This window comes from Rutidosis leptorrhynchoides, chromosome 2 (genome assembly GCF_046630445.1).
Source record: "Rutidosis leptorrhynchoides isolate AG116_Rl617_1_P2 chromosome 2, CSIRO_AGI_Rlap_v1, whole genome shotgun sequence".
Lineage (NCBI taxonomy): Eukaryota > Viridiplantae > Streptophyta > Magnoliopsida > Asterales > Asteraceae > Rutidosis > Rutidosis leptorrhynchoides.
In genome coordinates this window covers 219,195,758-219,220,206 of record NC_092334.1, presented here as the reverse complement: position 1 = coordinate 219,220,206, position 24,449 = coordinate 219,195,758, and positions in this window count along the sequence as shown.

Genomic DNA, 24,449 nt, shown 5'->3' with positions numbered 1-24,449 from the left:
GTGATATCTTTATCACATCATAAAGGAAACTGTTTAAGTTTCTAAATTCTGTAAAATTTAAGTTTAAATTATAAATGTTTTGAAGAAGTGTTGGGAATTGAAGCATGAGTTAGTATAATATAATGACGTCAGGCCAATGTGATTATATTACAGTAAGTCATGCTAAATTTTTAATGGAAGATGATGATTCATAGACTTTATAATCATCATTTACCATGTTACACGACTCTTACATTCTACTTAAATCTCTAAACATACCAAGAACATATTTTCTTGATAGTTCTATATTTCCGGATATTCTGGTAATTTGACAAATCAAATCGTGCTATTACCTTTCCTTTTGCTTTGTATATTATGAACATTCGAAACTTTATACCTACAAATTTTGGACCATTACTCGCTTTACTTAGAGTCGAGAGGAGAATAAAAAGGCAAAGAGCTCCGACATATAAGGGAAAATATAAAGCCCGATAACAACACCGAAATTACAAACCGTGTATATCAATGCATATAGCAATATAAAGACACGGGAGAACTAAAAACACAATAAATCCTAGAGCATAATAGAAGTAAACAGACTCCTCTGGTGGGAGTTGGAAAAGAAGGAAGATTGTGGCGATAACCAATATAAGGTCAAGAACAAGAACTGGATTGAGCATATTAACAAATCTTTTGGAAGTATGGATTGAGGAAGAAAGTATAGAAGTGGTGAAGATAATGAAACGGAAGAAGCTAATTTATAGCGAAATTCCAGACACAACAATCCAGGCAATTCACCGCATTTAATTAAAGAAAATCCTAATTTCCTTAATTACCGGAGAATCAAATCTTATAAAGATTATGAAGATTTCTTTAAAACCCTTAAATTCCGGAAATCAACTTTAGCTATGTCAAAAGTTAAGACGAACATTTAATTTCCTCATTTCAATCTTTTACGATAGCTTCGTTTATACTCTTTCTATAATCGAATTACTTTATCCATATTATTAAATGTCGATAAAACTCTAATTTTCAACTCATATTCATCATTCTTGTTGTAAAGAATGACGATCTCTATCAAATTTCATGACTATAATTTTCATGAACTCTTCTCTGTTTTATCTACCCTAATATTATGGCATAAATGCTCAAGGTTTAAATAAGCTCACTATTATTCATCACACATTTCATGTATATTGAAATGCTTGTATAACGTCATCATCTCTTTCTGAGGAAAACCTAATCAATGACACTCTTGTTAAATCCTTTAGATAACCTCCGCATTAATAATAAAATGCACTTCGTAGAATTTATGGATCGTAAGATTTAAACGCTAGAAACAAAACAATATCCTATTAGTTGGAATTCACGAAAGGCCCCGAGCATACCTGGGAACGTGAAGACCAAATAAAACGAAAATATCCTCACCTGTTTACAAACAACGCCGACTGATGGCAACAACTAAATTTCGGGACGAAATTTCTATTAACAGGGGGATACTGTGACAACCCGTAAATTTCCGGCAAAATTTAAACAAAAATCTTTTATTGATTTCATTTAACCTCGACTAATTCTGACGATTCACGAACAATTATTTGTAAATAATTACGCATTAATTTGATATATTAATATTATTATTATTAATATCCTTTTTAAACAAGATATCAATAATTAATATCTTTATTATCAGTATTGTTATTATGAATAAAAAATATTGACAAATATTCTTGGAAAAGTAGTAAATTAATTTGTTTATTTTAAAAAATATATATATAAAAAAAATCCTTAAAATAAATGATTTTTTTAATAAAATAAATAAATAAATAAATAAATTACTTTTTAATTAAAAATTATAATGGAAAACTACTTTTATTATTTTATTTTGTGCATTATCCCATGACCTAACATTTAATACTTTTGAATTTTAAAATCCCATTAAAAATTAAAATATTTCTTTTTCTTTTAATTATTTTATTCTTTTTACCTAACTGTTTCAAGTATAAATACCCCTCATTCCTCATTCAAACTCACACCAGAATTTCTCTCATTCTCTCTTTGAAGAATTACTACTAGTAAGTATTCTTTTCTTACTTTTTACTTTTTACTTTTTACTTTTTACTTTTTACTTTTTACTTTTTACTTCGGTTTATTATTTTTTTACCGAAACATGTAAATAATGTTATAAATTATATGCAATTAAAATTAAAATAAATAACATGTTATAATTAGTAATATATATTACTAAAAATTATAAAAGTATTTTTATGAATTAATATATAGGAGTTATAATTAAAATCGAATTAATGAATATATATATGTATATACGCACCTAACGTGAAGGTTATAATTAAAGATAGCGTACAAAGACTACTAACATCACCGCTACTTGTGGCCTAGGGTGATCCTTATTACCATTATGGGACGCTTGTGGATCTCGAATGCCAAGACTTAGATTCTGGTCAAGAGATCCTGGGCCGCTCGGTAACAATAGATCATTCGAGTGACTTGCATGTTAGCGACAAAGTTTAGGCGAGATTGTACAACATCTTTGTTAAGAATTATAACTCGAACATTCTTAAACTAGAAGCTTACTATAAGTGCAAGTTTTTCATAAATAGTAGGTTTCCAAAAATAGAAACTTTTGAGAAATAGGAACTTTTCTCAAAAACCGTCACTGTCAATATAGTTGCTATATTAATAAACATATTTTATGTCAAGTTAGACATTAACTAATCAAACGTTATACCTCAAGGTTGATATCCAGATCACTTACTTGCTTTACTTTCCTTCTTGCGTGGAATACTTCAACTGCTATTTAATGTGAGTTTCATATGATCCTTTTTACTCTTTACATTTTTGGGCTGAGAATATATGCGCAACTTTTATAACTGTTTTACACGTATCAACTATTAAACTGTGATATGTTGGGCTATGACCAGCAAGTCCCCAACCGACAAGTATAAACGATAACTTATTACGGGGCAAACTTGAAAGTCTAGTCTAAATACAAGTACCAACTATTAAACTGTGATATGTTGGGCTATGACCAGCAAGTCCCCAACCAACAAGTATAAACGATAACTTGTTACGGGGCATACTTGAAAGTCTAGTCTAAATATCAGTACCAACTGTTAAAACTATGCTATACCCGGCTATGTCCGACTAAGTCTCTACTGTGATATTTTTAATTGCTGCGGCATTCTTAATTATTGGGGATAGGTCTATCGGGAGTAATGTCCCAGATACATTTGACTAAGTCTTTGTATTACTTGATAATGAAATTAAATGACAAGGACAAAACAACTTGTCACGGGGTAAACAACGTTTAGTCTAAATATCACGCGCTGGCATAACTTTTTGATCCTGCGGGAGATCAACTTGACTGGATCTGAGTGATCTACTTATAAAAACAAATCTTGTGGTCTAACACTATTACTGAAATCATTATTTATGACAAACCTATGAACTCACTCAACCTCGTGTTGACCTTTTTAAGCATGTTTATTCTCAGGTACTTAAGTATTGCTTCCGCTGTATATCTACTGCTTTGATGATGATTGCTTGCTATGCTTGGAGTCTTCATTACATATCATATCAATTAAAGGCATATTTATCTTCCGCTGTAAAACTCAACAAAATGTCTCATGTAGAGTCGTTCTCGTTTATACAACTGTGATTTGATATAATTAGTCACAAATACCCCAGGTCCTAACTGGGGATGTGATAGAAAACATTACCATGGATTTCATCACTAAATTGCCAAGGACTGCAAGTGATTTTGATATTATTTAGGTAATAGTTGATCGTCTCACCAAATCAGCACACTTCCTGCCAATAAGAGAAGATGACAAGATGGAGAAGTTAGCACGACTGTATTTGAAGGAAGTCATCTCCAGATATGGAATACCAATCTCTATTATCTCTGATAGGGATGGCAAATTTATTTCAAGATTCTGGCAGACATTACAGAAAACATTAGGAACTCGTCTAGACATGAATACTGCCTATCGTCCATAAAATGATGGGCAGAGCGAAAGGATGATACAAACGCTTGAAGACATGCTACGAGCATGTGTTATTGATTTCGGAAATAGTTGGGATCAACATCTACCGTTAGCAGAATTTTCCTACAACAACAGCTACCATTCAATCATTGAGATGGCGCCGTTTGAAGCACTTTATGGTAGAAAGTGCAGATCTCTGATTTGTTGGAGTGAAGTGGGGGATAGACAGATTACGGGTCCTGAGATAATATAAGAAACTACCGAGAAGATCATCCAAATTCAACAACGGTTGAAAACCGTCCAAAGTCGACAAAAGAGCTACGCGGACCTTAAAAGGAAAGATATAGAATTTGAAATTGTAGAGATGGTCATGTTTAAGGTATCACCTTGAAAAGGCGTTGTTCGATTTGGTAAACGAGGGAAATTAAATCCAAGGTACATTGGACCATTCAAGATTATTGATCGTGTCGGACCAGCAGCTTATCAACTTGAGTTACCTCAACAACTCGCGGATGTACATAACACCTTCCATGTCTCGAATTTGAAGAAATATTTTGCTAAATAAGATCTCACTATTCCGTTAGACAAAATCCAAATCAACGAAAAACTTCAATTCATCGAAGAACCCGTCGAAATAATGGATCGTGAGGTTAAAAGACTTAAGCAAAAGAAGATACCAATTGTTAAGATTTCATGGAATGCTCATAGGGGACCCGAGTTCACCAGGGAGCATGAAGATCAGATGAAGAAGAAATACCCGCACCTATTTCCAGAAGATTCGTCAACACCTTCAACAGCTTAAAATTTCGGGACGAAATTTATTTAACGGGTAGGTACTGTAGTGACTCGAGCTTTTCCATGTTTATATATATTAAATGAAATTGATATTTACATGATTAAGTGTTTCTAACATGGTAAGCAATCAAACTTGTTAAGACTTGATTAATTGAAATAGGTTTTATATAGACAATTGACCACCCAAGTTGATCGGCGATTCACGAACGTTAAAACTTGCAAAAACTATATGATGACATACATATGGATATATATATATATATATATATATATATATATATATATATATATATATATATATATATATATATAGTTATCATGATATTATGATAAGTATGTACCTCATTAAGTATTTTAACAATGAGTTATATACATAAAAATGAGACTATTGAATTAAGAAACTTGAAAACGGTATATATAACGATTATCGTTATAACAACGTCTTACTAATTACATATGAATCATTTTAAGATATTGATACACTATATATAAACATGTTAAATGATAAGTAAACATATCATTAAGTATAATAACAATGAACTACTTATGTAAAAACAAGACTACTAACTTAAGGATTTCGAAACGAGACATATGTGTAACGATTATCGTTGTAACGACATTTAACTGTATATATATCATATTAAGATATATTAATACATCATTATATCATGATAATGTAATAATTTAACATCTCATTAGATATAATAAACAATGTGTTAACAACATTTAACAAGATCGTTAACTTAAAGGTTTCAAAACAACATTTACATGTAACGACTAACGATGACTTAACGACTCAGTTAAAATGTATATACATGTAGTGTTTTAATATGTATTCATACACTTTTGAAAGACTTCAAGACATTTATCCAAGTACTTCTACTTAAAAAAATGCTTACGATTACATCCTCATTCATTTTCATCAATAATTCTACTTGTATGCACTCGTATTTCTACTTGTACAATACACAGCTTCTAAATGTATTTACTATTGATATATACACTCCAATGATCAGCTCTTAGAAGCCCATTTGAGTCACCTAACCATGTGGGAACCATCATTTAACATCTAGCATGACTTATGAGCAAGGAAACAAAAACAAGAACTCCTTTTAACCCCACTCACCTTCACCACTCACCACCTACTCCATTTCACTTCCAATTTTCTTCCCAATTCTCTCTCAAAGCACACACACTCTTCCATGAACGTCTAAGTTACTATTTTTCCAGAAAAAATCATCAAATACAAGCTTCGGTTATTACCTATAATCATCATAAAAATAATTACTCAAGAACACATCAAGAACACTTCCAAGTTTACAAATTTACTTCCAAGTTTCCTAATCCATTCCAAGCAATCATCTAGGATCAAGAAACCTTTGTTATTTACAGTACGTTATCTTTCTAAATCAAGGTAAAATTCATATTCAAGCTTTGATTCAATTTCTATAACTATAAGTATCTTAATTCGAGTAATAAACTTACTTGAACTTGTTTTTGTGTCATGATTCTATTTCAAGAACTTCCAAGTCATCAAAGATCCTTTGAAGCTCAAGTTATTTTTTCATCATTTCCAGTAGGTTTACCTACTAAACTTGAGGTAGTAATGATGTTCATAACATCATTCGATTCATATATGTATAACTATCTTATTCGAAGATTTGAACATGTAATCACTAGAACATAGTTTAGTTAATTCTAAACTTGTTCGCAAACAAAAGTTAATCCTTCTAACTTGACTTTTAAAATCAACTAAACACCGGTTCTATATCTATATGATATGCTAACTTAATGATTTAAAACCTGAAAACACGAAAAACACCGTAAAACTGGATATACGCCGTCGTAGTAACACAGCAGGCTGTTTTGGGTTAGTTAATTAAAAAGTATGATAAACTTTGATTTAAAAGTTGTTCTTCTGGGAAAATGATCTTTCTTATGAACATGAAACTATATCTAAAAATCATGGTTAAACTCAAAGTGAAAGTATGTTTTCCAAAATGGTCATCTAGACGTCGTTCTTTCGACTGAAATGACTACCTTTACAAAAATGACTTGTAACCTATATTTCAGACTATAAACATATACTCTTTCTATATAGATTCATAAACTTAAGTTCAATATGAAACCATAGTAACTTGAATCACTCAAAATGGATTTAAAACGAAGAAGTTATGGGTAAAACAAAATTGGATATTTTTACTAGTTTTAGCTACGTGAAAATTGTAACAAATCTATATTAATCATATCCTAGCTAACTTATATTTTATCATACATGTATTCTAATATATTTTGTAATCTTGGGATACCATAGACACGTATGCAAATATTTTGACATATCATATCGACCCATGTATATATATTATTTGGAACAATCATAGATACTCTATATGCAGTAATGATTGAGTTAGCTATACAGGGTTGAGGTTGATTCTAAAAATATATATACTTTGAGTTGTGATCTAGCCTAAGATGTGTATACACTGGGTCGTGGATTGATTCTAGATAATATATATCAATTTATTTTTCTGTACATCTAACTGTGGACAACTAGTTGTAGGTTACTAACGAGGACAGCTGACTTAATAAACTTAAAACATTAAAACGTATTAAAAATGTTGTAAATATATTTTGAACATATTTTGATATATATGTATATATTTGTTATAGGTTCGTGAATTGACCAGTGGCCAAGTCTTACTTCCCGACGAAGTAAAAATCTGTGAAAGTGAGTTATAGTCCCACTTTTAAAATCTATTATTTTTGGGATGAGAATACCTGCAGTTTTATAAATGTTTTACAAAATAGACACAAGTGATCAAAATTACATTCTATGTTGAATTATCGAACCGAATATGCCCTTTTTTAGCTTGGTAGACTAAGAATTGGTGTTTATTATAATTGCCACCAATTGACGCGAATCCTAAAGATAGATCTATTTGGCCCAACAAGCCTCATCCGAGTTATGGATGCTTTAGTACTTCGATTTATCATGTCCGATGAGAGTCCCGAAATGATGGGGATATTCTATATGCCTCCTGTTAAGGTCGGTTACCAGGTGTTCAAACTTATGAATGATTTTTATGCAGATTGCATGTTGTTTATGTGAAATGGAAATATGAAATCTTGTGGTCTATTATTACGATTTGATAAATATATAGGTTAAACCTATAACTCACCAACATTTTTGTTGACGTTTAAAGCATGTTTATTCTCAGGTGATTATTAAGAGCTTCCGCTATTGCATGCTAATTTATGGACAAGAGTTGGAGTCAGCATGCTTGTATAATATTGTTTATAAACTGCATTCGAAGACTTAAATTGATGTGTAATATTATTGTAAACCATTATATAATAATCGTGTGAAAACGCTATATTCTATATTATCATTATTTGATAATCGTTGTATTATTTTTAAACCTTTATCTATAAAATAAAGGTTATGGTTTGTTTTAAAATCGAATGCAGTCTTTGAAAAAAAATGTCTCATATAGAGGTCAAAACCTCGCAACGAAATCAATTAATATGAAACGTTTATAAATCAATATGAACGGGACATTTCAATATGTATTTGGTTACACGATCTACAAAAAAATTAGTGGCTATGGCATAACCGGATGTATCACCTGAACTATAAGGGTATCAATCGAGTAGTCTCTAAAAACTTGGTTGATAGTATTACTAGCTTTCAATATGATAAGCATCATGCGTGTCCATTATGTGCAATGGGTAAGCTGAAACAGATTTCTCATCCTCTTAAGCAAGTCTCAAGTACTTCATCGTCTTTGCAATTATTGCATATGGACTTATGTAGACCCAAGAGGTTTTCTAGCCTCGGTGGCCGAAAACATGTGCTTGTCATTGTTGATGACTATACTCGATTTACATGGATATTTCTTTTAAGGACCAAATCTAAAACCCCCGGCATTATCATCGAGTTCATTAAAAAGACTCAATGTTCTTTTAGCAAACATGTTAAGAGCATCCGAACTGGTAATGGGACGGAATTTAAGAATGACCAGCTTGATTGTTACCTCAAAGACCAAGGCATTGAACATCAGTTCTGTGTTGCAAGAACCCCCCAACAAAATGGAGTAGTCGAACGACGTAAGCGTACGTTGTGTGAGGCAGCTAGAATGATGCTTGCCTACTCCAGATTACCTCCGAAAATGTGGGGGGAGGCCATTTTAACTGTATGTTATACCCAAAATCGCTATATCATAGACAAACATTTTGACAAAACTCATTATGAGTTACTATATGGTAGACGCCCGAATGTTAAATATTTCCGTATTTTTGGCTGTATATGCTATGTGCTTAACGATTTTGACAGCCTTGGAAAGTTTGATGCTCATGGCGATTAAGCCATAATTCTCGGTTACTCATCGAACAAAGTTGCTTATCGTGTGTATCATAAAAGAACAAGGACGATAAAGAAAAGTATTAATGTTCATTTTGATGAGTTATCGGGAATGGCTTTTGAACAACTCAGTTCAAAACCCGATCATAACCTGCAACCACTTCTAGAAGAAGGGTGTTCCTACGATAACTAAAGAGGAACTGGATCTACTGTTTGATTCTTTGTATACTCCTCAACTAAACTCAAATGTTCATGTCGTACCTGAATCACCAACACAATCTACTAAATTGGAGACACAAGAAAGTCTCTATGATGAAGATACAACATCAAATGATTTACTAGTTGTGTCTTCATCCTCTCTCCCACCTCCAGATGATACTCTTGATCCGCTTCAAGATACATCTATTGATACAACTCCAGAAATTTCTCCTGAAATTCAAACAAACTCATTAGATAATGTTATTTCAGAATAAGAGGATTATGGCTCGACGTCAACAACAGTTGATGTTTCAATGGATACCACTGATATAGTATAACGACCCTCATTTTTCCATTCTATATTTTTCCAATATTAAATGCCCAAAAAATATAATTAAAACTTAATGATTAAAATTTAATCAACAATTGTTAAGTGTTAAGAGTTATAAAACATATTAATTAACTTTGTACAATAATTGACAAGTTAATAAAAGATGAAAATAATAAACTGTTAGTCGACACTCACTGCTAATTAAAATTTATGCATTTATGTAATATTATAACTAATAACCTATAAGTAATAAATAAAAAGTGACATTTATATAAATAATAAAACAATTGGGAACTAAAAAAAAAATATATATATACAAGTCAAGAATTATTAAAAAGTAAATAATACTTATCATGTATTAAATGTAAAAATAATAATAATAATAATAATAATAATAATAATAATAATAATAATAATAATAATAATAATAATAATGAGACTAAAGAATCTTAAACAATTACATCCTTATGTTGACTAAAAAATAAAATACAATATATATATATATATATATATATATATATATATATATATATATATATATATATATATATATATATATATATATATATATATATAACAAACTAGTACCACCTATTGTTGACTAAAAATTATAAAATAAAATAAAATCATTAATTAGAACATTCTTATGTTGACTAACATTCTAATACTTGCACTATATAAACACTCTTAGACTCCTAGTTTCTCATTCACAAATCACACCAAAAGCCTCTCTAAAAAACAATCTCTCCCTCTCCCTCTCTTGTGGTATTCGGATCTTCAAGCTTGTTCTTCGTGTTCATCAAGATTTTCAAGCGTGTTCTTCATTATTTGGGTTATTTGATCTTCATCACCAAGTTTTCTTCTTGTTTCTTGTTAATCTTCATCATCATTAACAAGGTATGATCCAAAATCTTAAAACTTTTAAATCTTTCTTTCAATTCAAGTTTATATTCATAATCATATTCGTGCATGATCTTAACATTCATATTATTTAGATCCTCAAAACCCTAAACCCTAATCATTAAAATACTACTTTAATTAACTAACCCTAATTAATGAAACCCTAATACTACTTATACTATTAATTAACATGTATACACTATTACTAGTACTAACACCTATAACCTACTACTTATATTATAACACATAAAAACATTTTGGGATATGTATTAGAGATGTATAGATCTTCGAGCTTTCTTGACGAATGGTTTCTACGAAACTCTAGGCGGAATGGTTTGGATTTCCGATTTAAAGGATCCTATAGCTCAAGCCCCTAGACCTGAAATGGCCATTCGAAGGGAAAGGGGTGATTGGAAGCTTATCTAATACGGCAAGTATCCTAAAATGAAAAACACTCTTAAAGTAGAAACTTTCTAGTTATAGAAACTTACTAAGATAAGAAATCTACTAAAAGTGGAAACTTTCTAAAAATAGAAACTTGCTAGGAAATGAAACTTAGTAAAACGAACTATACTTACAACACTATCATACTTAAACATCTACTTAAACTTGGGCAAAAATACTTACTACTCTTAAATGTCAATAGGTTAACTTTTCTGCTCACTCATCCAACTTTCTATTCCGAGGAATAAATCTCTCTCTACTTACGAAGGTGAACTCATAGCCCCACTCTTTATTGCTAGCAAACTTACTTTATTGGGGTGAGACATATGCTACTTTTATAACTATTTTTATGAAATGAATACAAATACTAAAACTGATTTTTCGTGAGTTTTCATAGTTCCCTTTTTATCTATATTTTTGGGCTGAGAATACATGCGCTACTTTTATAACTGTTTTTATGAAATGAATACAAATACTAAAACTGATTTTTCGTGAGTTTATTTGATTCCCTTTTACTCTTTACATTTTTGGGCTGAGAATACATGCACAATTTTTATAACTGTTTTACACGCTAGACACAAGTACCAACTTTAAACTATGCTATACCAGGCTATGTCCGACTAAGTTCCTAATCGACAAGTATAAGCACAACATGTCTTTGGGGCAAACTTTGAACAACTTTTGGATCTGCGAGATCTACTTTTTGATCCTGCGGGAGATCAACTTTATAAACTAAATCTTGTGGTCTAAAAACAACGATAACTACTTTTGTTAAACCTATGATTTCACTCAACCTTTTTGGTTAACACTTTAGCATGTTTGTCTCAGGTGCTGATTGATTCAAGCTTACTTACTTACTGCTTATGTGATGCTATTTAGACTTAGGAACAAGAGATATCGCATTTACTATTCTTACATTTGAAACATTTACTTTATTGTAATTTTAATTCTTGTAACGACATTTCATTTTCCGCTGCGTACTCTCAATAAAGTTTGATTTTATCATGTAGTATTGTTCTCGTATATTATAATATGTTGGTTTATTTGATATTAGTGACGTTTCTTCCAGACCCTATCTGGAGGACATTACAGAGTGGTATCAGAGCAAACCAGGCTATTATAGAGAACCAGGATTGCATCTTTATGTGTGCCTTACTTGCTAGCTAGGGTGCCTTAGCAATCTAGGAAAAACCTTTCCTGCCTTAGACTTTAAAGCACTTAGGAGTGCCTTATAATCTTAACAACCTTGCCTTGATAATCTTGGCTTAAAATGCTAATCAAAGTCTCTTTCCTAATGATAGGATGTCAAGCGTTAATAAAAACGACAAGATAATTCTTTTCAAACCATCTGAAGTAATGACTCACTTCAAACCTACTATCGAAGAAGATACTGGATATCCTTCAACTGCAAGACCAGTCCAAAGTCCATCTTATGGCTTTGGTGGTCCTCCCTCACCAAACTATAGTCCGGATACTTTACCTAATTCTCCAGAATACTTCCCGACTCTAAGAACGGAAAGTAAAGGGAAACGCCCTGCTGATTTTAAAGAAGATGGCCCGTCAAAGAAAAGATCCCGATCTCCTTCCTACGAAGAAGTTGATGCCAATTACGAGATCATGAATCTGTGAAAAACTACCGATGGCCAAATTCGTCATATTGCAAGGATCGATGTTCAAATGAAGGAAAAAGACCTAGCGATCAGGAAACTCATAGAGGAAAATGATGAGCTAAAGAAGGAGATAAATTTGGTGAAGTATGAAGGTGATAGAAATGCCCGATAGGGGAAGCAATCTCTTACCTACCTAAGAGAAGATGTTAACTTTAGATTGAAGATGGAGGAAAACCGCCTCGAGTTCCTGCATGAGAAACAAAAGGCGAAGAATGAGAAAGTTGAGAAGTTTATGAAGAAGGTTGAGGACGAGAAGAAGAAATTCTTAAGACTACTTCAATCCTAATATTTCCTAGTTTATCCTATTCCAATTTCTCATCTATGTAAAGGCTATGCCTTAAACCATTTCTATATATGAATCGTGTATTAAAAAGGCTTATTTAATGCCTCGTTCTTAATAATATAAAGTGTTTCGTTTATATCATATTCATCTTTATCCTATCGGATTTATCAAACTTCTATACACCCTTATGTAGTGAAGAATCATGGTTCGTCCAACTACACCAACTCTTACCACGATGTTCATAATTTCCTCGTCTGACTACGTCTTACAAAACTTCCATAACTATCAAAGATATGAAGGTTAACCAAGTCTATAAAGACTACAACTTAAAACTAGCCAACCATAAGTTAGTAACTGTTTTCACGGATGGCATTTCGAACTGCTCCAAGAGTGAGAAAGGACGTGAGCAACATTTACAAACTCATTCTTGAGAAAAAGAACATCTCTACACAAACTTTTCCAAAGTGCAAGTTTTGGCTTAAAACCGACATGTTGTCGATCCAGCTAAGATTACTGCTGTCCTTAACACACTATATTAGAAGTCATCATTGATCACATATCCTGACCTTATGGAGTGACCTTGAAAAGGAAATATGAATTAGTGAAATATAATGACGGTGGCCAACGTGATTATATTATGGTAATTCATAGAGATATTCCAATATCATGACGTATGGAATAGAAAGTGAATCAAAGAAAAACTCTCAAGCTATCTGTTCAAAAACCCAAATGCAAGGGCATGAAAAGAGAAAAATGATCATCTTGATATTTAGTAGATACGAAGAACTCATTCTTATCAAACTATATATCTATCTCATACTCGTTTAACAAACTTTCATGTACCATAAAAAGTTGTAGACAATTGAATCTTGAAATTCATTCATCCTAAATGGATATCTCCTGATCATTGATACATAATCATCACTTGTTATTACACTCTCAGTGTAAGTTCTCAAATGACTTTCAAAAACCTATGTCATTTGAACCCTCCAACGTCAATATTACAAACATCATGTCCAATATTACATTATCTATGTCGAGATGATAAATATCTCATATGCATAATCTTCTGAAGAATGGAACCTCCATACATGTATCGTTTTAACTATCATAGTCAAGGAACTTCTGTACTCGTACATCTACTTATATTAGACTACTTGGCACCATGCAAGTAATGGTGCCATACTCAAATAATAATCGATCATTGTCAACTCGAAAACCAGAGGTGAAATACACTATCTCAAGTTGTGGCTTGAGCTAAACTCATCTGAAAAACTACTGTAACAATTGAAATGATTCCATCTTACTTTAACGTATCCTCCTCTCAGACCAATTAAGGCTAAATTCCAACAATCATTACGTAGTTGAAAGTCACTGCTTTAGCATTTATTTATACTTGTCTATGGGAGTGCCAGATTATTCATGCCGAGTTCTCGAACTCTCACTATCATTCGAACGATTCAAAGTTGCAAATCTTATTTGAAGTTCTTTCATACATAACTCTAAATCCGAGGAATTTACTCATTTGATGATAATCACATTATCATCCATCTAACTTTAATGTTAACATTTTGAGTCCAAGGACTCATGCCCTGATAAAAGTCGATCCATTAGTTTTCACTACCTTGAAACAATTATTACACAATTATCCTCCGGAATTTTAAAATCTTCAATCAATTTTTCTCAAACAAATAAACTCTTAAATACAAGTATCCTGTTTTCCAAAGATTTCTTACACGAGTCTTTATTTTCAAACTATCTCGGAATTTATAAAAACTAATTTTTCACTTATGTGATTTATAAAATCTTATACATAAACTTAACTTTACGTACTTTGACTAGTACATATCAAATTATACTTTCACTTCTACAAATTTCCACTTTGATTAAATCGGAATTACTTTACAAAATTTTACGTAACCCTAGTTGTACTATGAACATCATTTCGTCACCTCCTCTAAAATTACTTTCACTAATTATATAAACACTTTCGCATTTTTAGCAATTTACCTTTGTTTCATTAAATTAAACATTCTTTTAAACTACTCTTTTTTTCGTATTGTTCAAATTATTTCACATAAAATAGTACGTATTGTACATAACTCAAGTTTTACCAATAGCTCCGCTTCGTTTATATTATTATAACAAATTTCGCAACTTTTCAAAAATTACTTTGGTTATTATTAAAACTTTTGTATTGCTCTCCAATATGTTTGGATCGCCTTTATTCCCATTCTCCGTGCAAGAACAAGACTTATCTCTTTACGTACATCATCTCTTCCTTGCTATGTTATTCGTTAAGAAGTTTCTACTTCCGATATTTCACGGCCAAACCACGACGCTCTCGTAAACATCAATACTACGATCTTTTGAATAAGGAAGCAAAGGTTCCTTCATGGTAGAAACAATACCTTATAATCAATTATTCACATTTATTCTCATCCACATTTAAACTCATAAGTAAATAATAGACCGACTCGCCATTTGTGCGATAACACTTTTCTTACCCTGAAGGAGTTACCTAAGACATTTATAAAGATACTCTAAACATTTCTTCCTTTTTGGTTTGCAACTAGATGTTATTCTAGTCAAGTTTTAATCTATGATTCGACATGAAACTAAAATCATAAATCTTAAAGCTACATTCTGAAACTATTTCTAAAGACAAGTTCTCATGTATACTGAACGATGTCTTAAATTTAATCGCTCGTATTATCCTGAGATCAACGAACTCTCAACTAACATCTCATTTGTCTATTAGACATCTCTTGAAAACTAAAGGTATTATGGTTACCTTTCGAAACTTGAAGCTGGTACTATCTCTAACAAACACCAGCCATACATCAAACTACGTAACTGAAATATTTACGTACTCTACTCTATTTCATCTGCCCTACTATTGCGGCATAAACACTCAAGATCTTAACGAGCTCAATAATACATTTCATGCTGTTAGTCGAACTTTGTGCAATAATTGACAAGTTAATAAAAGATGAAAATAATAAACTGTTAGTCGAGACTCACTGCTAATTAAAATTTATGCATTTATGTAATATTATAACTAATAACCTATAAGTAGTAAATAAAAAGTGATATTTATATAAATAATAAAACAATTGAGAACTAAATAAAAAAAATATATATACAAGTCATGAATTAGTGAAAAGTAAATAATACTTATCATGTAGTAAATGTAAAAAAAAAAAAATAATAATATTAATAATAAAAATAATGAGACTAAAGAATCTTAAACAATTACATCCTTATGTTGACTAAAAAAATAAAATATATATATATATATATATATATATATATATATATATATAAACTAGTACCACCTATTGTTGACTAAAAATTATAAAATAAAATAAAATCATTAATTAGAACATCCTTATGTTGACTAACACTCTAATACTTGCACTATATAAACACCCTTAGACTCCTAGTTTCTCATTCACAAATCACACCAAAATCCTCTCTCAAAAACAATCTCTCCCTCTCTTGTGGTATTCAGATCTTCAAGCTTGTTCTTCGTGTTCATCAAGATTTTCAAGCGTGTTCTTCATTATTTGGGTTATTTGATCTTCATCACCAAGTTTTCTTCTTGTTTCTTGTTAATCTTCATCATCATTAACAAGGTATGATCCAAAATCTTAAAACTTTTAAATCTTTCTTTCAGTTCATGTTTATATTCATAATCATATGCGTGCATGATCTTAACATTCATATTATTTAGATCCTCAAAACCCTAAACCCTAATCATTAAAATACTACTTTAATTAACTAACCCTAATTAATGAAACCCTAATACTACTTATACTATTAATTAACATGTATACACTATTACTAGTACTAACACCTATAACCTACTACTTATATTATAACACATAAAAACATTTTGGGATATGTATTAGAGATGTATAGATCTTCGAACTTTTTTGACGAATGATTTCTACGAAACTCTAGGCGGAAGGGTTTGGATTTCCGATTTAAAGGATCCTATAGCTCAAGCCCCTAGACCTGAAATGGCCATTCGAAGGGAAAGGGGTGATTGGAAGCTTATCTAATACGGCAAGTATCCTAAAATGAAAAACACTCTTAAAGTAGAAACTTTCTAGTTATAGAAACTTACTAAGATAAGAAATCTACTAAAAGTGGAAACTTTCTAAAAATAGAAACTTACTAGGAAAGAAAACTTAGTAAAACGAACTATACTTACAATACTATCATACTTAAACATCTACTTAAACTTGGGCAAAAACACTTACTACTCTTAAATGTCAATAGGTTGACTTTTCTGCTCACTCATCCAACTTTCTATTTCGAGGAATAACTCTCTCTCTCTCTACTTACTAAGGTGAACTCATAGCCCCAGTGTTTATTGCTAGCAAACTTACTTATTTATTGGGTTGAGACACATGCTACTTTTATAACTGTTTTTATGAAATAAATACAAATACTAAAACTGATTTTTCGTGAGTTTTCATAGTTCCCTTTTTATCTATATTTTTGGGCAGAGAATACATGCGCTACTTTTATAACTGTTTTTATGAAATGAATACAAATACTAAAACTGATTTTTCGTGAGTGTATTTGATTCCCTTTTACTCTTTACATTTTTGGGCTGAGAATACATGCACAACTTTTATAACTGTGTTACACGCTAGACACAAGTACCAACTTTAAACTATGCTATACCCGGCTATGTCCGACTAATTTCCTAACCGACAAGTATAAACACAACTTGTCTTTGGGGCAAACTTTGAACAACTTTTGGATCTGCGAGATCTACTTTTTGATCCTGCGGGAGATCAACTTTATAAACTAAATCTTGTGGTCTAAAAACAATGATAACTACTTTTGTTAAACCTATGATTTCACTCAACCTTTTTGGTTGACACTTTAGCATGTTTGTCTCAGGTACTGATTGATTCAAGCTTACTTACTTACTGCTTATGTGATGCTATTTAGACTTAGGACAAGAGATATCGCATTTACTATTCTTGCATTTGAAACATTTACTTTATTGTAATTTCAATTCTTGTAACGACATTTCATTTTCCGCTGCTTACTCTCAATAAAGTTTGATTTTATCATGTAGTATTGTTCTCGTATATTATAATATGTTGGTTTATTTGATATTAGTGACGTTTCTTCCAGACCCTATCTGGAGGACGTTACATATAGGACCTCTTCCACATACCAACCAATGAACTAAAAGTCATCCAATTGATCTTATCATTGGTGATGCTACTGCTCTAGTGTTAACTCGAAGGGCAACTCGAAATATGTGTTTATATACTACCTTCCTTAGTAGGACTGAACCAACTTCAGTGGCTCAAGCCTTACTTGATCCAAACTGGGTAATAGCAATGCAAGAAGAGATAGGTCAATTTGAACGTTTGAAGGTATGGTGATTAGTTCTGAGACCAACGGGTCAAAAAACAATCGGTGTGAAGTGGATCTTTAAAAACAAGAAAGATTCTGATGAGGTTGTGGTAAGAAATAAGGCACAACTTGTGGCTAAGGGTTATAGGCCACAAGAGGGTATTGAGTACGATGAAACGTTTGCTCTGGTTGCAAGGATTGAGGCTATACGTCTTTTTCTTGCATTTGCTTCTCATATACAGTTTACGTTGTTCCAAATGAATGTTAAAACCGCTTTTCTTAATGGACATCTTCAAGAAGAAGTTTACGTTGATCAACCTGAAGGCTTTCTCGATCCTATTCATTCGAATCATGTTTACTACTTGGAGAATGATTTGTACAGTCTAAAGCAAGCACCGCGTGCATGGTACGAGACCTTGACAAAGTATTTGCTGGAAAATAACTTCTCTCAGGGAACGATTGATACAACGCTCATCATCTGAAAAAACTAAGGTCATATTCTCTTGGTTCAAATTTACGTTGATGATATTATTTTTGGTTCCACGTCCCCGGCCTTATGCAAAGAATTTGGTGACCTTATGGCCAACAAATTCGAAATGAGCATGCTTGAACAGCTTCATTTCTTCCTGGGGTTACAAATCAAACCAAGTATATCAATGATATGCTAAAACGTTTTAAAATGACTACTTTAAAACCTATGATAACCCCAATGAGGTAATTGTTGGATTCTGACGAAAAAGGGGAACCCTTTGATATAACGCTTTATAGAAGCATCGTTGGTTCTTTAATGTACATAACTACGAGCAGACCGGACATTACACTTGCTGTAACGGTCTGTGCTCATTTTTAATCGAACCCAAAGAAATCACACTCCAAAGTAGTGGTTAGAATTTTCCAGTACTTAAAAGGTACGCCTAACCTTGGAATCTGGTATCTTCATGGATCTAATTTCAACCTCACTGCTTATACGGATGCAGATCATGGCGGTTGCCATGTTGATAGGAAAAGCACATCTGGATCAATTCAGATGTTGGGGAATAGATTAGTCAGTTGGTCATCCAGAAAGCAAAAATGTGTATCCTTATCAACAACTGAGTCTGAGTATATTGCTGCAGCCACTGTTGTTCACAAGTTTTGTGGATGCAAACTCAACTATTGGACTATGGCTTTAAGATTACTAAGACCCAATTTACTGTGATTCACAGAGTGAAATTGCAATAACTAGCAACTCGGTCCATCATTCTAAGACAAAACACATAGATATTCATTATCATTTCATTAAGGACCATGTAGAAAAGGGAGATGTAGAATTAACATCGTGCCTACAAAAGTGCAATTAGCTGACATGTTCACTAAACCTTTAGATAAAGTTAGGCTAAAGTTCTTAATTCAAAAAATTGGCATGGTGGAGTATAGTGCTTAACTTCCTTAGTTCTATGGGATCTTATACCCGGGATCTTGTGTTTAGGGGGAGTATTTACTTTCTAGGGGGAGCAACTGATCTTATGCTTAAGATATTATTATTCAAGATGGAGCTATTACATTACTGGTATCTCCCTGGGCTTATATTTCAATAGTTATGAAAGGGGTAGGTAACTGATTGATATCACATTTTAAGGGGGAGTTATTAAATTTTTCTTGTGGAAAGATCAAAATATGATTTACTTAACAGTATATCACATTTTGAGGGGTAGAAAGAGAGAAAATGAAAAAGAAAATTAATTTTAAAAAGTGAATTCATAAAAAACATGTATTTTAAATTGAACATATTTACTTGTATACATCACAGTATGCAACCCGTTTCTAAAAATTTTGTACTTTGTACATAATTCAAGTTTTTCTAAGTACAAATCTTGATTTTAGAAAATTCATAAAAATGGAAAAGTAAAAAATCCAAAAAGATTTTAATTTTTCATTAATAAATGCTATTTTTAGCAGCATACCGAATCTGACAATCAAACAGTACAGATTCGGTAAGTCTCAAAATCTTTAACATTCACTCAGAAATGTTGTTCATTGAAAGAATAATAAACTTGTGAATTTCCTGATAAAGAGTTGTAAAAATTTGAAGTTAGATTGTTTTAAATTTGAAATTGGACTGCATTCGGTATTTTAGACCATTCGATAAAGCCCAATTTTCACCTACTTTCGGTATCTATAAATAGAAGAGTCAAAGTCAAAGACTCTTTCGCTTTCTTAATTGTATACCGAATCTGATTATCATACCGAGTCTGTGCTAAACTACCGAGTCCGTCCTCTTATTACTTCAAATCTTTAGTAATTTTTTATTTTAATCAAATTTGTGATATACATGTCATAGATCTAAGTTGAATAAATGCATATAAACCAGAAAAGATCTCATCTTACATGATTTAGATCATCAATTTGTAAAAACTTTGAACGAAACCGAATCTGAAATAAACTTTAAAATTAAGATTAAATCTGCTTCTTGTGATTAAATGCTATGAAATAAAGTTTATTCAGTGGTTGAGATGTTGATCTATCAATAAAGCGAGTCTGATTGCATGATTAATTGATGTTTCAATAGATTCAGTATATACCGATTGTGTTCTTGCTACAGTACCGAGTCTGTTCAAACAATTAACATGTTTATCTGATTCTTTTAAGCTTTAAATTGATTCTGGTTATGAACTTGAGTGATATATGACTAGATATGCATGAAGAAGTAATAAGATGTGAAAATTGAAGTTAACGAAACTGGTTTTTGGTTTGATACCGAGTCTAGTTTCCGGTACTTTAAAATTGGATGATTTTAACTTGAAATACTTGCATGCTAAATCTATTTCATCAAAGTGAAAGGAAAAGCCTATTTGGTTACCAAATTTACAATATTTCATGGTTACCGAATCTGCTCATGAGTTTGATTATCGACTAAGTGTTGTTGGATTTTTTTTTGTTTTCATATTTGATTATTCATGATGATCTGAAAATGTATAGAACTTTATTTGAATGTCATGATTGTCAAATACCAGTGAATAAATGGAATAAAAGATTTTTGTAACTTATAAAATCTATAAAAATCATAAAAATTGAATAATACAAAGGACTTCAAAGGACATAAGGATAGAGATATATGTTTTGTGATAACATATTTTGGTCTTCTATTCATATTGAACATCTATATGGCGAATAATCACTTAATCAATTCTGAGACAAACATACCCGAAAACTACTGGATTGCTATTCTGGAAAGGCATACCTTATAGGGTGCACTGAACAACATTATTATTGTGCCTGAGGCAGATTTGAGTCTTCTCAATAGAACTATCAAATTTGTTGAGGCTACACAACCCTCTGCTGCTAATCCATAGGGAGAACCTGCAAGATTTGAATTTCAACTCAAAGGGGTTAATGGTTTAAGGAGAATTACTAAGGCTAATTTCAAGAGGATATTAATACTTCCTCTTGTGAACAATGCTCCTGCATTCCCCTCCACTCAACAAATGATGAACTCAATCTTCCAATTAGGTTATAGTGGAGATACCAATGTTACACCGGCTAAGTTTCAAAAGAAGTATCTACACTTCCAGTGGTATGTGATCTTCTCGATCATCAACAGGTGTCTTCCAATGACACGAAGTGGATTTGATAGCTTGACAGTCCCAATGCTGAAGCTCTTCTACTCATTCACTAGAGTAGAAAATCCAGATTATGCAGAACTATTGTGGGATCTGGTACTGGCTAAAGTGGATAAATCAAGGAATGCCTATGTTCCTTGTGAAATATTTTTCTGTTTGTTTATTCATGATGCTATAACTACTTGCATAAATGCAAATATTTCTGTTCCAGGTACACAGGGTATGACAATGGTTCATTTTGGGGAAGTTGTAGAGACCCGTCCTAATCCATCCGGATGAAGTCCATATTGATTATAAGCGATTCATAACAGTTGATTACATCGCGAGGTACTTGACCTCTATATGATACATTTTACAAACATTGCATTCGTTTTTGAAAAGACAACCTTTCATTACATCGAAAGTTGACAACATGTATACCATTTCGTAATATATCTTACTATAGTTGACTTAATGATAATCTTGATGAACTCAACGACTCGAATGCAACGTCTTTTGAAATATGTCATGAATGACTCCAAGTAATATCTCTAAGATAAGAAAATGTACAGCGGAAGATTTCTTTCGTACCTGAGAATAAACATGCTTTAAAATGTCAACCAAAAGGTTGGTGAGTTCATTAGTTTAATGTAAATAATCACTTCATAATTTTAATAGATCACAAGATTTCATATTTCCATTTCTCATAAACATACGTCCCATGCATAGAGACAAAAATATCATTCATATGGATTGAACACCTGGTAACCGACATTCACAATATGCATATAAGAATATCCCCATCATTCCGGGATCCTCCTTCGGACATGATAAAAATTTCGAAGTACTAAAGCATCCGGTAGTTTGGATGGGGCTTGTTGGGCCCGATAGATCTATCCTTAGGATTCGCGTCAATTAGGGTGTATGTTCCCTAATTCTTAGATTACCAGACTAAAAGGGGCATATTCAGTTTCGATCATTCAGCCATAGAACGTAATTTCGATTACTTGTGTCTATTTCGTAAAACAGTTATAAAAGTTGCGCATGTATTCTCAGCCCAAAAATATAAAGGGTAAAAAGGCAAATGAAACTCACCGTACTGTATTTTGTAGTAAAAAATACATATGACTATATTGAACAATGCAGGGTTGGCCTTGGATTCACGAACCTATATCATTTATGTTCATTAATGTATATTCTTATCATCGAACAATTATATATATATCTATATATATATATATATATATATATATATATATATATATATATATATATATATATATATATATATATATATATTATTAATGATATAGTTTTTATATTAATAACTTATTTATATATTTCATTATTTAATTAAATGTATTCATTTTGTATATACAATAATTAAATATACTTTTGTGTAATTATCCTTTTGTTTACAAAATACTAGTTATAATAACTTTAGAATAATTATACTGATAATAATAATAATTTTCATAGTACTAATAATATAAATGAGAGTATTAATAATAGTTTTTATCAAAATATAAATTTAAAATAATGATACCTTTAGTAATAATTACATTAATTTTCAATAATAATAGTACTTGTTAATGAAATTCATATTAACGAAAATACTAATATTAATAATAATAATACTTACGTCAATATTACTAATAATTTTAAAATGATACTAATACTAATATTAACGTAAATACTAATAAGTTTTATTATCTTCTTAATAGTAATAATAATAATATTCATAATCATAATAATAATAATAGTATTTAAAGGGTACAATTTATAATAATCTTAATAATACCTACAAAATACTAATGTTAATGACATTTCTAATACTTGTAAATATAATTATGCTACTATTAATAATATAAATTTTAATACTAGTAATAACAACAATCTTAATAATCATATTAATAACGATACTTTAAATGATAAAATTAATAATAATTATACAAATATAACTAATACTTATACTAAATATTAATACTAATATTAATGATAGTAATAATTATTAATTATAATGTTATAAATATGATAATAATAATAATTGTAAGTATGGTACTAATTACAATAATAACTTATCATAATAATAATAACATTAATTAATAATAATCATAATAATAACAAAAGAAAGAAAGTAAAAGCTTTATACCTTTTTTAAAATTTCTGTAAAAAGAATTGCCGGCTACCAGGCTCGAACCCATGACCTCCCGCTCACTGCTAACACTCACAACCGTTGGACTGTTGCCCCTTTATCCGAATTATAACATAATCAATTTATATTTAACCCGTATTATTCCATGTTCCTATATCTTCTTCTTCCTTTTAAGTTTAATAAACCAAAACCAAAATTCAACAATAACCACTAATTAACTGGTTGGTTTAGGTTCTTCCCTTAAAACAGAATAACAAGTAATCGGTGAGTTGGATTCTTTAAAACAGAAAATGAAAGTTTGAAGCAGACCCGTCAAGACACCCATGATCTTAAAATTTGATTTTGAAATCCCGACATGTTAAGA